The sequence below is a fragment of the Triticum aestivum genome, chromosome 7B, assembly GCF_018294505.1.
Source record: "Triticum aestivum cultivar Chinese Spring chromosome 7B, IWGSC CS RefSeq v2.1, whole genome shotgun sequence".
NCBI classification, from domain to species: domain Eukaryota; kingdom Viridiplantae; phylum Streptophyta; class Magnoliopsida; order Poales; family Poaceae; genus Triticum; species Triticum aestivum.
Genome location: NC_057813.1, coordinates 760,436,692 through 760,451,695, shown reverse-complemented (window position 1 = coordinate 760,451,695; position 15,004 = coordinate 760,436,692). Strand labels below are relative to the sequence as shown.

The following is a 15,004-nucleotide window of genomic DNA, read 5'->3' as shown; positions in this document are numbered from 1 at the left end:
TCTTAGCATAGTACGAGTCCCAAGTCAATTGCACCCAAGGAATATCCAACTTATTGTAGAATTTGTGCAGAAATTTGAGGAGCAAAGCTTCATTCTCAATACGTAGGTTGAGGACCCCTAGTCCACCTTTATTTTTGGGCTTACACACCATATCCCAGGCGGCCAGAGAGTTGCATTTGTCGCCTTGCTCGGTTTTCTTGATCCACAAGCATCTCCGTCTGATTTTATCAAGCATTTCAATAAGCTTCGGTGGAAAATGAAGTGTGCACATTGCATAAATGAGGAGGGAGGTGACAGTCGAGTTAAGCAGGGTCAATTTCCCTGCATGTGACTCCTCTCAGTAGAACTGACCAGCGGCATGAAATCTTGGATTGTGGGACGAAAAGTGCCCAAAGGAAGACCTGGGTATGTAAAAGGCATGGCACCAATCGAGCAATCAAAGATTGAGGCAATTTGTGTAGCAAGATCATCTTCCAAGTTAATGGGAATGAGCGTTGATTTATGGATTGAGGCAATACCCCCTTTATTATTAGGTATAGATTACGCTAGCGATCATGACGCCCGATCGACATCATGTATATTATATTTATGTGTTCAAAGTCTATCATGTGACATTATGCAAAGGAAAATTACATGTGCACGCAAAGTCATTGAGTTAGGTACCATGTAGCTGTCTCGATATCTCGCAAAATGGTAGCTGTCTGGACAATAGAGAAAATTCGAGTAGATTCGATTATAATGCATGCATGTTCATCTCAACCATTGTAAATATATGTCCCACTTGTCACTCTTTGCTATTATACAGATTGGTACCAAACGACAAAACTAGCATATCGACACCACCTGCTCTCCGTCCGTCGTTGTGAATTGTGTCTGTCGTATTTGTGGACTTTATAAGCATGAAAAGAAGTGATAAGTTAGTTTGACAACCTTAAAATAAGTACCATCAAACAAGAGAAGGTTCTAAAGTCAGTTACATTTTGTAGTTTTTTTTCGAAAAGGGGGACTCCCCGGCCTCTGCATCTGAGTGATGCATACGGCCACATTTATAAATAAATAAAGTGGTTCAACAATGTCTTGCAATGTGCTGCAACAAAAAAGGCTGGCTCACAAAGAGCTAGCGAGAATTAAAACAAGGCCCAGAAGCCACAACCGGCTGGCATATATAGAGAGATAGGTAAACTAATCGCCTATCCTATTACATGACCGCCATCCAAACCGTTTGAAGATATCCCGCGCTACCATCTCCCACCGGACAGATCCAGTAACCAAACGCGCCTTGGCCTCCGTTGGAGTGAGTAATGACCATATACGGATTAGCGCAGTAGCCCGGAATACAACCTGCAAAAAATGAATAGTCGTTGTTCTGTTAAAAGCCAAATCATTTCTATAGTTCCAAATTGCCCATAATAACGCACATGCTCCTACTCGAATTTGTCTAGCTGTTTCGGCCTCTATACCGGCAAGCCATGTTCCAAAAAATGACCTGACCGAATTTGGAGGAGTAATGTTAAAAGCAATTTGCACCGAGCGCCATAACACCCTCGCCAACGGGCAGTCAAAGAAAAGATGCTTGATATTTTCATCCCGATCACAGAAACTACACCTAGTAGAACCTGTCCAGTTGCGCTTAATCAAATTATCTTTCGTTAGAATGACTTGTTTATGTACAAACCACATAAACACTTTAATTTTCAAAGGAACCTTTACTTTCCAGACATGTTTGGAACTAGGAATAACACCAGAGTTGATGACATCAATGTACATCGACTTGACTGTGAATTCATCAGATTTAGTAAGCTTCCAACACAACTGATCGGGCTGATGAGTAAGCTGAACCTCCATCAGTCTACTCACCAGATGAATCCAAGCCTCCCACCAGTCACCAACAAGCACCCTCCTAAATTGAATGTTAAGAGGAGTGGATTGCAAACTTGTTGCAACCAGAGCATCCCGTCGCTGCACAATACGACATAGCGATGGATACTGAAGTGCCAGCGGAGCATCACCTAGCCAAGTATCCTCCCAGAATCGAGTATTATTGCCATCACCGACAATAAACTTTGTTCTATTAAAGAAAGTAGCTTTGACCCTCATTAGCCCCTTCCAGAAAGGCGAATCAGTTGGTCTAGCTGTCACCTGCGACAAGGTCTTAGACACTAGTAGAAAACGGGGCAATGGTCCAGGCAGGGCCAGCCCATTAGTCCCGATTCAGTCCAGAACTGGGACCAATGGGGGCATTGAACCCGGTTCAGTTCAGAACTGGGACCAATGGGGGCATTGGACCCGGTTCGTGAGCCCCAGGGGCCGGCCGGGCCACGTGAGCCATTGGTCCCGGTTCGTCTGGACCTTTTGGTCCCGGTTGGTGGGACGAACCGGGACCAATGGTCCTCGCTCCTGGCCCACCACTATTGGTCCCGGTTGGAGGCATGAACCGGGACCAAAGGCTTCCCATTAGTCCCGGTTCATACCACCAACCGGGACTAAAGGCCTGGTCCTCGTTCAGGCCAGAGTTTAGTCCCACCTCGCCAACCGAAGGGGCCTCACACCGGTTTATAAGCCCCTCCCTCTCTGCCTTGTTGAGCTCCTCTAAAAATGAAAATAGATTCCCTTATACAGGGAATTTGACCTCAATTCATACTGAATTTCTCTGAAGTTAGTAGAAATTTATTATGAATTTAGGTTGAATTTTCTCTATAAGCGCATCTATGCTCATTTTTTTAGTAAAGTTAATCACAAGTATTTTTTCTTCTATTTATTTTTGAGTAGTTTTTTATATAGTTTTTTTTCTTTTCTGCTATATTTATTTTTTTTCTATTTATTTTTGAGTTGTAATAAGTCATTAAAAATAAGCATCTACGCTCATTTTTTTAGTAAAGTTAATCACAACTATTTTTTCTTCTATTTATTTCTGAGTTGTAATAAGTCATTAAAAATAAGCATGTATGCTCATTTTTTTAGTAAAGTTAATCACAACTATTTTTTTTCTATTTATTTCTGAGTAGTTTTTATATAGTTTTTTCTTTTCTGCTAAATTTCTTTTTTTCTATTTATTTCTGAGTTGTAATAAGTCATTAAAAATAAGCATCTACGCTCATTTTTTTAGTAAAGTTAATCACAACTATTTTTCTTCTATTTATTTCTGAGTTGTAATAAGTCATTAAAAATAAGCATCTATGCTCATTTTTTTAGTAAAGTTAATCACAACTATTTTTTTTCTATTTATTTCTGAGTAGTTTTTTATATCGCTTTTTTTTCTTTTCTGCTATATTTATTTTTTTCTTTTTATTTCTGAGTTGTAAGAAGTCATTAAAAATAAAAAAGCGGTGCAATGCTCGTTAATTAGCTTCAAGCCTTTCGGAATAGTGTAAACTGCACTGCACATAGCTCCGTGCAGTCTACCCTAATCCTCAAGGCTTGAAGCTAAGCAACGTGCAGGTAAGCATTGAGCGTCTTCTTCATCGTCTCTGCACTCAGGGCTTATAAACCGCTGCGAGTGCCTCTCTCTTGGCGAGGTGGGACTAATTAAAAACAGCTGCAGAAAGAATCAACTAAAAAACAGCTGCAGAAAATAAATAAGTAATTAGACGGGTGCATTGGTACCGGTTGGTGGCACCAACCGGTACCAATGCCCCTCTTTGGTCCCGGTTGATGGCACCAACCGGGACCAATGCCCCTCTTTTGTCCCGGTTGGAGCCACCAACCGGGACCAAAGGTCTTTGTTTCCCGCCCTTTGGGCTGCTGAAAAGAGGCCTTTGGTCCCGGTTGGAGGCACCAACCGGGACTAAAGGTGGCATTGGTCCCGGTTTGTGGCACGAACCGGGACCAAATCCTTTGCTATATAAGTAGCACTTAGCAAAATTTGAGAACCGCATCCCCACTTCGATCTCTCCTCCTCCTCTCCCGACGCCGCGCGCCGTCCCCTGCCGCCACCTCGCCGTCACCACCCTGCCCCGACGCCGTCGCCGCCCCGCCCCGACGCCGTCGCCGCCCCGCCCCGCGCCGTCGCCGCCCGCCCTGCCGCCCTGACGTCGCCGCCCCGGCCCGCGCCGCCTCGACGCCGTCGCCGCCCCGCGCCGCACCTCGCCGTCGCCGTCGCCGTGAGCAACTTTTTATTATTTTTGTTAGATTTTTTTAGATTTTTTTGTAGTTCATAGATTTTTTTGTTAGATTAGATGTGTAGTAATTTAGATATGTAGTTCATATTGTGTAATTCAGATTGTGTAATTAATTTGTTCATATTATGTTAGATTTTTTTCTATTAATAGATTTTTTTGGTGATATTATTATTGAATATGCATGTTTGGTGATATTATTGTTAATAGATTTTTTTGTTAGATTAGATGTGTAGTAACTTAGATATGTAGTTCATATTGTGTAATTTAGATTGTGTAATTAATTTGTTTATATTATGTTAGATTTTTTTTCTGTTAATAGATTTTTTTGGTTATATTATTGTTGAATATGCATGTTTGGTGATATTATTGTTAATAGATTTTTTTGGTGATATTTAGATTGTGTAATTAATTTTGTTCATAGAATTTTAATGATTTTTTTGTTCATAGTATTTAGAAAAAGGAAAAAAATAAGAAGAGAAAGTGTTTAATATAATTAGTTAGAAAAATACTAGTTTATTTTTAGTAAGTACTATTTTACTTTATTTATAGTAAGTGCTTCTTATATAGTTGAACTAGCTAGTTGATTTAATAAACTAATTTATTTTACTATATATAGAAGTAGTTTGTTTTTAGTAAGTACTACTTTATTTATTTATAGTAAGTGCTTAGTAGTTGAACTAGATAGTTGATTTAATTAATAAAACTACTTTATTTAACTATATATAGAAGTAGTTCCCGCATCGACGTCGGTGATGCCTATCCCGCATCCTCGTCGTCGTCGACTCGGCGGTGGAGGCCTGCTTGATTAGGGCCGTGTTCGGGACTGGGCTCCGTAGGGCTGGTATTGGGAGGTGCTACCTTCCGGGGGACGTAGGTTGGTGAGGAGGCTGCCCGTTGTTGACCCGATCCTTGTTTGGTGGCGGTCGCGTGGGCCAGTGACAGTGCTGAGGCTTCCGGACACCGCGGAGGTGGTACGTCACCGTGTCAGCGAGGAGGACGAGCACGTCCGTCGCTACATGGTTGCATTGGAGGGCAGGTTCGACAATACCTGGCAGGTTCTTCAGGGATCTCACTGGAGCTATGATCCTGTGATGGTTCCTTATCTTTGGGTGTTCACCCCCCGTATCGATACCCGTCGGGCGCTACAGTTCTAGTTGTATTAGTGATGCTATATTAGTGATAATATTCGACGATGTACGGACACCAAGAGATGATATACTTTTGCTTATAATTATTGAATGCATGCTAATTTGAATACTACTTTATTTTATGATTTGGTTTTGCTTATTGAATGTTCATATTGGATAAGTTCTCCTTCATTCCCGTGTGCTAGAAAATTTGGTGTAATAATGCACTCAGGAATGAAAGGAGGAGCTACGTACATCACCAATAGTCAACCCGTGATTAATAATCTAGTTTAATATTTGAATTATGAACATAGGGCGGAAATGTCGTACTCGGACGACGAAAACCGCCCGGGGGAGTGCGACTGGTGCCACGACGACCGAGGTATGTGCGACAGGTTCATTGAGCTGGACGAAGATCGGCGCTTCAGCATTAAGCTCGAGGAGACCTTCGATGTTCATACGGTACGCAACGACTACAATATTTTTTTTCGTAATTAAGCACGACTTCAACTATTTTAACGTGTATTTTTCATCTTTTCCAATTCGACTAGTTTATCCCATGCTTTGCAAGACGCTATGTCTTGGAGAGGATGGGTTTTGAAGACCATGAAATTATGGAAACCAAAAAAATTATCCTAAGTACCCATCATGGTGTGGATTTTCAAGTAAAGTTGTACAATGCTCAGAGTGTAACCCATTTTGGTTGCAAAAATTAGGAAGCACTTTGCAAGATGTATGGTCTTGATGAGGGTATGCTTGTCACCATGGATCTTGGTGATCCTACAATCGAGAAAGAGAGACCTTCGATTTGGGTCCTTGTGGATACACCTCCAATTCTTCCCCCATGTGAGCTTAACATAGTTATTAAGTAATTTATATTTTTTATTTCAAAATAGTTGACAACTTATTTCCTTTGACAGCTTATTTTCATTCTTCAAAGAATGTGCGAAAGATGGTAGACAGAACCTACTACACCGAAGGTTCTGAATTAACTTATCAGGAGAAAAATCATCTGGTCGCATTTTGTACTGTTCTTAAGAATTACAATATCTATAATCAAACTCCTCAACATTATGGTCAATACGTGTCACTAGTGCACGTGTTGAACTACGGTAACTACCATGGAGATACCCCGGTAAGATTTTTTACTATTACGACATCCGTGCATCTTTTTGCACACTTCTAAAACTAGTACATCATTGCTAACTACGAAGTTATTACTATGTTTTCAACAGATAAACCCGAATGATTGTGTGCCTCATCTGATGTATACGCACAGTACCCTTCATGTTTTGAACATACAACCAGGTCTTCCTACGAATCTCAACTGTCCATACCGGGTTTCTAAAAGAAGTGGAGACATGACAATCAAAGAATGGAATAAATGTATGGACAGTCGTAAGGAGCTTCTTGGAAGCAAAAGGCAGCGAAGGGCAAGAATTGGATACAGGATGATCGCCATTCTTCATAATGGAGAGTCAGGGTCTATATTGTTTTATGCAATTTTACCTTAAGGGTGTTTAGGTCCTACCTGATACTGATGATCGTGTGCTAAGAACAATTATGTAGGGTTGGGTTCAATGACTATGAGGACGATGATCGTATGACTTATTATTAATAACGAGTAGAAGTTGTATGATGATGCATGATTAGTAGGACTTGTTATTATATATGATGATGTATGATGCGAGCATGCATGAGTTGTTATATCAGCAGGTGAAATGAACATAGCAGCAGCGTTGGTAAACCAAAGACGAAGATATAAGAGAGGACACTTCTCTCTATTAGCTAGCTAATAACAACCTAAAAATAACCCCTAAAACCCCTAAAGCAGCCACTTTTCTAAAAAAACATGGACTCCCTGACTGGGCTCGGCGGACCGGCCACGTGGAGGCGCATCTGTCTCGGTTTGTGTTTGAACCGGGACTAATGGGTGGAGGTATTAGTAACGACCCATTAGTCCCGGTTCATGAACCGGGACTAAAGGCCCTTACGAACCGGGACTAATAGGTGTTTTTCTACTAGTGAGAGTACAGATACTTGTTATGAAGAATCTGTGCCCAAGTTGCCTCAGTCTCCGCAGATAACTTATATAGCCACTTACTGAGTAGGCATCTGGTCTTGACTTCCAGGTTCTCAACCCCAAGACCCCCTTGGTCTTTTGGTCTGCAAATAACATCCCATTTGGCTAGTCGGTACTTTCTCTTAGTTTCATCACTCTGCCAGAAGAAACGTGACTGATAGAAGTCCAGCCTTTTCCTAACTCCAACTGGTACTTCAAAAAAGGATAAAAGAAACATCGACAAACTCGTGAGCACCGAATTAATGAGAATCAATCGGCCTCCATACGACATGAGTTTGCCCTTCCAGCATCAAATATTACATCCTTAATAATGGTAGAAAGTATATCTTTTCCAAATAGAAAACTTAGATGATCACTCATAAACTGATCATCTATTTTGTTGTGCAACTTTTTCTTGATAACATTCATAGTTGAAAAACATATTTCCACTGATATTTTGGCAATCAACAATATCAATACCAGCTTTGAAAATTAATAGACCAAAGAAAAAGAAACATGTTCATTTACCGATACTATTTGCGAACCTTTTACGGTTCACACACTGTTAATGTAAATGCAAAGTATAGAACACAGATCATCAAGTATTTTGAATCATTATTCAAATCTGACGATTGATTTCTCTTCAAAAGTATTGCCCCATAACATAGATAATCAAAGTTCAGGAAAACAGTAATTACAAAAGTAGGGCAAAGACCATCACCGCACTAAACTACAAGACTGGATTGGATATGCACAACTGCGCAACAGATAGAAGAGATGATCTTCCGTACCTTGAATATGTGCTTGGGCCTACCGTTGCCGGTGGCGCTTCTAACGATCGAACGACATGCGAATAAATGGAATGGAAGGGATGTGAAGCAAGAGATCGCGGGAGTTGCATTGAAAGCGATCGAGTCATTTCACAAAGGAGAAGAGTCCAAGTGACGTGTCCAACTCCACCTATGGCGTTGAAACCAACTAGTACGTCGACATAGGTGCCACCGACCACATCACAGGCGAGCTGGACAAGCTCACCATGAGGGAGAGGTACAACAGACATGATCAAGTGAACATGCCAACGGAGCAGGTATGAAAATTAAACATATTGGTCAAGCATATGTTCGTACTCCCACTCGTAATCTTCATCTCAAAGATGTCCTTCACTCACCTAAAGCCACCAAAAATCTTGTTTCTGACCATCATCTATCACAAGATAATCATGTGTTTCTTGAAACTTATCATCGTTTCTTCTTCATTAAGGACAAGGCAACGAGGAACACCCTCCTCCACGGCAGGTGTAGAGATGGCCTCTACCCCCTATCATCGGCTTCTCTAGGCCCGGGCAGGCAAGCTTTTGGCGCCACCAAGCATGCTCTGTCGAGGTGGCACGATCGATTAGGTCATCCGTCCTCGCAAATCGTCCATCATGTTCTTAGGAAGAATAAAATTCCCTTTTTAGTTCATGAGTTGAATAAAGGAGTGTGTGATGCATGCCAATAAGGCAAAAGTCACCAATTTCCTTATCCAAATTCTAGTAGTACCTCGAATGCTCCTTTAGAGCTTATTAATTTTGATGTATGGGGGCCTGCCCATGATTCGATCAATAAGACAAATTATTATGTGAGCTTTATTGATGATTTCAGTAAGTTTACTTGAATATTCCTTCTCCAACATAGGTCAGAAGTTTTTAATGTGTTTCATAAATTTCAAGAACTTGTTGAGAGACTTTTGCTCGCAAAATCATCACCATGCAAACGGATTGGGGTGGTGAGTATGAAAGGTTAAATTCCTTTTTTCGCCAAATAGGCATCACACAGCATGTTTCTTTTCTGCATGCTCAACAGCAGAACGGCTCCGCCGACAAAAATCACTGTCACATTGTCGAGGTTGTCCTTTCTCTCTTCGGTCATCCGTCTATGCCCTTGAAATTTTGGGATGAAGCATTCATAGCTGCCACATATTTGGTCAACCACACCAAGTAAGGTTATCAATCTTGAGACTCCACTAGAAAAACTATTTCATGAGACACCAAACTATCATGCCCTTCGTACCTTTGGTTGCGCATGTTGGCCTAACCTTCCTCCTTTCAATGCTCGCAAGCTTGAATTTCGCTACAAACAATGTGTGTTCCTTGGCTACAACAACCTTCACAAAGGTTTTAAATGTCTACATATAGCTGTTGGACGTGTTTATATTTCTCGTGATGTTGTGTTCGTTGAAACATTGTTTCCTTTTGAAAAATTAAATTCTAATGCCGGTGCCATTATCAGATCTGAAGTTCCTCTTCTCTCTGAAAAATCCCCCTTCTTACCTCTTGATCATGGGGACAAACATATAGCTGATGATCACTTGGGTAATTCTCATAAAAATTCCTCTATAAATTTTGGAGGAAATCCAGTTTTGCACAATGATTTTATGCAGCAGCAGGGGACAAACACGGAGCACGAGGATGCTTCAGGAGCTGCACCTGAGCTTGATGATAGAGATCCCGATGAGGATTCGCCCTCGCCTACCGTGCCAAGCAGTGGCAGCGCGTCCGCCTCGAGGTAAGGCGGGCTAGTGACAGGCAACCACGTGTCCCGCCGCGGCCCCGTGGGCGAGGTAACGACAACCCACGGCGGGCCCAGCGATTGTGGTGGGTCATTCGCACTCATGCGCCAGAACGGGCGGTCTCTAGCGCTCGATGGTTCTCCAGCTAGGCCTCGACATGTGGCCCAACAAGTGTCGTGGGGAGAGGCCGGGATCAACCTGGCATCAGGTGCCTTTGGGTCCTGCGCTGCGCCGGATCCTTGTGGATCTTCTGTGCAGCGGCCCTCTGCTGGAGTTTTTGTGCAAGTACAATGAACCAGGTCACAACATGGGGTTTTGAAACCCAAACTTCGTACAGATGGTACGATCACGTATGATAATATGTGTTATGGAGGTCTAGCTGTCACAGGTGAGCCAGGCAATTTAACCGAGGCTTTTGAAGATGAAAATTGGAAAAATGCTATGGATGAGGAATATAATGCTCTTGTTAGAAATTAAACATGGCACTTGGTTCCCCGGCAAGAGGTAGAAATATTGTTGATTGCAAGTGGGTTTACAGAGTTAAAAGAAAAGCTAGTGGAGAGATAGACAGGTAGAAGGCTAGACTAATAGCAAAGGGCTTTAAACAACTGTATGGCATAGACTATGACGATACCCTTTCGTCCTGTTGCTAAAGCAGCTACTATCAGACCTGTTCTCTCTGTTGCAGTATCCAATGGTTGGAGCCTTCGTCAACTGGATGTGCAGAATGCGTTTCTTCAAGGCGTTCTAGAGGAGGAAGTTTACATGAAAGAGCCACCTGGGTATGATGTACAGTAAAAGAAAAGCATCATTATGTATGCAAACTTGACAAGGCATTATATGGTCTAAAACAAGCACCTAGAGCATGGTACTCTAGGTTGAGTGAAAAACTTTGAAGACTTGGGTTTCGACCTTCAAAGGCTGACACATCACTTTTCTTCTATAAAAAGGGCAAAATAATCATTTTTATGTTGGTTTATGTTGATGACACTATTGTGGCTAGCTCATCACAGGAAGCGACCAATGCACTTTTAGAAGATCTTAAGAGAGGCTTTGCTCTAAAGGATCTTGGAGACTTGCACTACTTCTTGGGAATAGAAGTAAAGAATGTAACAGATAGAATAGTCTTAAGTCCAAAAAAGTATGTGTCGGATATATTAAAAAGGTCAGGTATGATGAATTGTAAAGTCTCAAACATGCCGCTTTCAACTACTGGAGGACTGTCCAAGGAAGAAGGTGAGCCTTTGGGAGCCGATGGAGCTACAAACTACAGATATATGGTAGGTGCTCTACAGTACTTAACACTTACAGGGCCTGACATATATTTTCCTGTCAACAAAGTGTGTCAGTTCTTGCATGCGCCTACTCAGCATTGGACTGCAGTAAAAAGGAATATGAGATATCTTAGAGGTACTATGAGTACAGGGCTACAGTTCACACGATCAACCTCAACTGTGGTAAGTGCTTTTTCAGATGCAGACTGGGCAGGTTATCCTGATGATAGAAGGTCAACAAGGGGTTTTGCTATTTTCTTTGGACCAAATCTTATATCTTGAAGTGCACGGAAACAAGCAACTGTGTCAAAATCTAGCACAGAGGATGAATATAAAGCCTTGGCCAATGCCACAGCTGAGTTGATATGGGTTCAAATCTTACTTGATGAACTTGGTGTGAATAGTTCTTCAGTTGCACACTTGTGGTGTGACAATATTGGTGGTACCTACTTGTCAGTGAACACAGTGTTCCATGCAAGAACAGAACACATTGAAGTTGACTATCATTTTGTTCTTGAAAGAGTAGCCAAGAAGCTATTGGACATTCGTTTTATTTCCACCAATGATCAAGTTGTAGATGGTTTCAGTAAACCCTTATCATACCGCAAGTTGGAAGAATTTAAGAGCAATCTTAACTTGGTGAACTTGTGATTGCGGGGGCGTGTTAAAGTGTATACTATAGGATGTATACAGTGTATGTATAAACCATATACGTATGTGGGCGTGCGTTGTAATCCAGGTAGTTAGAATGTGTTCGGTTGATCTCTATCCTTCGTATAGATCATGACTCGGAGATCAATTCTACAACAACCTAACAACCTAACTCTGTAATCTTCTGCCTATAAGTAACACGCAACGCGTCTCTGCTAGATGCATACGCTTAACGCATCTTTACAGTTTTCACGGACGTACTTTGTCTCCATGACCGCATAGTACATTGGGATTTGGGTACGTTGTCGGGTCCAATGCGACGGAGGACTCGTTCCCAGCCTGTCTTCGGTTTGGCGTACGAGCATCTGATCAGAAACAGCCTCGTCGGAGGCAACGTACAGAGCAAGCCTTCCCTACCGACCAAGCAAACCTCACACACGATCAAATCGATGACGCCAGGGAAGTACCAACAAAACGACAGAGGTGCGCCTTCGCCGGAATCGTAGATTGCGACACCATGGGCGTTCCCGACCAATCTCTTGCTTGAGATCGTGGCACGCTCCGACCAGCCTACACTCATCCGCTTCACCACAATCTGCAAGCACCTCCGCCGTCACATCCTCTGCCCGCTTTTCATCCGTCGCATCGCCAAGCAAGTGGCTCCCACCATCCTCGCCTACTACACCACCTATGACGAGCGACCCTTGACTTTGGTCCACCCGGTCACATCCACCACCATGTACCTTTGCCATGACTACCTCTTTCCCTTTATGTCACGCCGCGCCGATGACCTCTTTAACTGGTACTTTCTAGTGACGTCCCGCCGTGGCTTTGGCGTCCTTTGCCACCTATCATACGTGGACATGCCATCCAAATCCGAGTCCTTCTGTGACCTGTGCATGTACGAACCCATGACCACCTATGTGCAGTAACTGGAACAACTGGCAGGTGTACGTGTTGCTCACCGCTGCTGATGGTATCGAATGCTCCTTCATGCTGCTCTTCTTCGATCTACTAGGATTGTATCTTCTACTTGGGCTATTTTATTAGGATGATAAATCAGGCTATTACCGCCCTTGCATCCATAATTAGCTCGGTCATTTTTCTTTCACATCAAGTAACAGTCATGACTACTGTTCTGTTCTTGTATGCTAGCCGTGTGCGTGTGGCCAATGGAGAGTGTTCACATAAAATAAAGGTGAGAGGGGACGACAATCCTTCCCCATCGTCCGCCGCCGGTGTTGAGAACGCCTGCGAGTTTCTTTGCTTGGTTTTGTTCAAACGACAAGTACGTCGAGCACGGGCATGTATCCAGCGCTAATCGATTTTGAGTAGAAAACAAGGAAGAAAAATGATGAAAGTCGATTTGCCCAACCCCGTCTAGCTGGGTAATGCATGCAGGCATGCGTGAATACTTTACGTGTTTCAACCCTGTCTAGCCAGCCACCGTCCACGGCACAGCGGGCAAGCCACTCCGCACGCCGGTACTTCCTGCCAGAACGCCGTCACTGCTTGTACCCTTCTCCAGCTTCGAGAGCACGACTTGCAGCTCCATCTGTGACTTGGTGAACTCGACGTGCCAGTCTGCGTGTTAGCGTGTAGACGGCGAGTCCACGGGCGGAGGCGCAGCACAGCGCTATGCTTGGCCAACATTCTCGACATTGCCACCGCTGTGCTACTTGTCATGGCGGCCTCGGAGTTGACGGGTCGTTGTCGACACGGTGGAGTGCCATGTCCTTGGTGCTGTCCCGACAACCAACACCATGTCGCCGCATAATGACTCCGGCGTCTAGCTAGTACGAGTGGTTCGTTAAAGGGATGAAGAAATCAACCGAACTTGGGAATGAAAGGAAAACCCAAAGAAAAAGCGGACCTAAATTTGGGCAGAAACTCAGAAAGGCGACCAAACTCTCGCCTCGATTGAGGAGTATGTGGACGCAAAAACCAGAATAATCTTTCCGCCTGAAAGGAAAGCACAGCAATGCTTCCGCGTGACGTTCATTTGCCTGTGTGGATCTTTTTTTTAGCATCAGTTCACCGAGCACCAGGATTTGAACTCTGATGGGTTGGGGATACCACTGTCCACCTAACCAACTCAACCACAGGTTGATTCGCACCCGTGTGGATCTTTGCTAACTTCAAGAGTTGAACAAAACAAAATATATAAATAGACGCATACAAGCGTATAAATACATTTACATGCACCACAGAGCCTGGGCACGGACACATGAAGGCGGGAGTAAATATTCGAAATACACTACAGTTTTTTCGCTTTATAAAACCCACACACACATAAGCACGATAACACAAATCACATACAAACACACGTACTACTTGGCGAGGAAAGGGCCCCGGCCTCGGACGTTGCCCGGAGGATCGTAGCTGCAGATGATGAAGACACCCCAGTTCCTGTCACAGATCACACGGGCGCAGCCGATGCGGGTCGACCTGCGCCACACCACCTGCGTGTAGTGCCCACAAACCTTGCCCGTGTCGCAGGTATTGCTGCCGCGATGGTAGTTCTGCTTCTCAGATACCCAACTGTTCACCGCGTTTGCTGCGGTCATCCGCTGCGAGGACCCCCACTAGATGTTCCCGCCGAACCGCCCACCGGAGTGCACCAGCCGGCAGTCAGCGCGGCGCTCCGCCGTGTAGTCCTGCGCGAACTTGGCCACGTTGTTGTTCCACACCACAGGGCCGACGCCGTCTGCTGCACGGGCGCGGTTGTGCAGGTTGACGTAGTCCTGCGGAGTGTTCTGCGCAGAGACATTGGCTACCACGGCTATGGCCATGGCCAGGGCGAACAATGCAAGACTACTCTTGGAAGATGCCATGACTAGTAGTGGTGGCTCGAGATCAATGTAGAGCGCTGCAATTTGACGTGTATTTCTAGCCTCGAGACATGGACAAAGTCCATGTATTGCAAACAAGCAACAAGGAGATGCATGTATCATGACTTGCAGCTCCTAGCTACAAGTGGCAACATTCATACGTATGACAAGAACTAGCTAGTTACTTCCATGCAATTTCCAGAGACATAGACATGCTGGTAAATTAGGTCGGGGAGTTGGGTTAGTATGGAACTACCTACATCATAAGAGTATCTCTAATCGATCCACTATAATTTAAGATATAAACGGCCGAGTATAGTTTAGAGGAGTATATTTACTCCTCTAAAAAGGTGTGGTTTCTAGCCGATCCCTCCCTTAATTTTTTTTTGTG

At 43.6% G+C, this 15,004-nt stretch overlaps 1 pseudogene; it reads right to left on the bottom strand.

Annotated features, from left to right (window-relative positions):
* Window positions 1-14,112: 14,112 nt before the first annotated feature.
* On the bottom strand, window positions 14,113-14,616 carry LOC123156128 (pathogenesis-related protein PRB1-2-like; annotated as a pseudogene).
* Between the last annotated feature and the right edge of the window lie 388 nt (window positions 14,617-15,004).